Here is a 2,172-nt window from a genome sequence, read left to right on the forward strand (position 1 = left end):
GCCATCATTAGTTAATTATATTCTATTGATACTTGTTCGAAAACAGTTCGAGTTAAAGCTTTTCAATTTTCGTTTTTTTCTTCTTCGGAAGCGCATCAAAAAAACCAAAGCCAGATGCTTGAAAATGATGATTGAAAATGGCCCTTAATTAAAGTAAGGAATAAAATCTCATTTTACTGGCGAAAAGCTGCAATAATGGCTTTGGTATTGATGGTTCAATATTAGAAAAATAGGTAACATACCGGTAAATAAGGTTTCGATTGCATTAAACCTTATTCTTACTCGGCTAAAGAAATGACATTGGAAAAAGGTTTGACAGAAACATGTCAAGCCCGTTGGATGAAAAGTTTGTTCTATTATTTTTTTTCGTTGAACTTGGCATAAATTCTGGGTATTTCACCAACGAACAAACATTTTGGAAATGGTCTTTGATAAGGTATGTTTCGAGTCCAAAGGAAGAGGTTTGCTTTTTTATTTCAAGATCTCACCATAATTGAACTCTATGACCAACACATAGAAATTGCATATATATGACAAGCAGACCCAGGGAGAACTTCCTCCATGGTAGAACTTTAATGTCATTTTGATTACGTCATTGGCTGAAATAATTAATAGTAAGTTAAGGGAAAATGTGAAGGGAACACTAGTTACCAGGATTGTGTAATTAGTTCGCGCAAGATCAGAGATTAAAAGACGAGGTTGCCCCTGCAGCGCAATGGCTTCGGGCCGACTAGTCGGTTGGCAGTCTACCCATTTTTATTTTTGCACACGACATCCAGATGGCGTTTGCAAAAATATTACTCCATACGGAAAATTTGACGAGGGAAAAGCCACTCTGTAATAAAGTCTTTCTGAGGGTGTAAGATGGGAGGCGTATTACGCCGTTTAACGCGGAAATACACTCTGGATTACTTTTTATAGTTTTTATTTCAATATTAGAACGGATTAAAGGCATATCTCCCGAATTTACGGCAATAAAACCACCAAAAAGGTAATACCGGGGGAATACGCCAGTGCCTGATCCCTCGGGCGTCGTTCGTTTCTAGTTGACGAGGGGAAAGCCGCTCCGTAATAAAGTCTTTCTGAGGGTGTACGATGGGAAGCGTATTACGCTAATTGCCTGATCCCTCGAATGCCGAGCGCTCTCGCGGGGTGCGGGTTGGTGACCACGTATTTTAAGCTTAAGATGATACAGAGAATAAAGTAAGTTGAGATTGGCGTGGCTCTAGAGACCGCGCGCGTTATCACGGGTTTCGTAAGTTATGTACGTAGGGAACCTCGTATTTTTAGCTTAAGATGATACTGAGAATAAACGAAGGAGAGATCTCTGGTCTAAACGCGCCAGATTTTATGGTAGACGATAGACCGGGAGTCTTATATTACGTACGCGGGAACCTTGCGGACTGACGACAGCAATGCTCTAAGCCTTTGCTTAACTGAATTTTCTACTTTGATTTAAATATTAATTTATCAAGCTAAGTATAATTTTTGTGATCTACTGTCTTTTGACACTTGAAGTTCCGATTTAATGTTATAAACAGATTCCCGATTAGTAAAATCAATTGTCGGTAAGTGTATACAAATGGCCAATTGATTTAAGTTCCTATATAGAAACTAGTTAAATAAAACGAAAATTATCAAATCTTAACTGAATTTCCTACTTAGATTTAAATATCAATTTTTCAAGCTAAGAATGATTTTTGTAAACACTGCGATTAATTGTATTATTTACTAAACATTGTGATTAATGTTTAGAGCTCGGCATTATCTATCCATTATCCACAAATTGGTGGATAACCGATTATTTATAAACAAAGTTGTGGATTATAATACGATTTAGCATGTGAGTTATAATATGTGGATAATTTTCGAGTATGGATGAAGGTAAAATAACTTGGATAATGGATAGATAATGCCGGTTTCATTGATTTTAAATAAATTGGTATTGACATCGGTTAATTTACGATATTGGCCAATTGATCATCACTAATAGTTAAAATAATTTCAATTCAACGGTTCAAAACCTTCAGGAAAAGCTTAGTTTTATCAAAAGGGGATAGAGTAGAAAGGGTGGCACTCTAAGGCTATTCTAGCTTTGGCTGTAGATTTCCTGTAATATGAGGAACTAACTGTCTCCCCTCTCACCTCCCATAAAAGCTGCCCAATCATGTT

The sequence above is a fragment of the Phalangium opilio genome, unplaced genomic scaffold (assembly GCF_054372755.1).
Source record: "Phalangium opilio isolate 3A_F unplaced genomic scaffold, DU_Popi_V2 ptg000061l_1, whole genome shotgun sequence".
NCBI lineage: Eukaryota > Metazoa > Arthropoda > Arachnida > Opiliones > Phalangiidae > Phalangium > Phalangium opilio.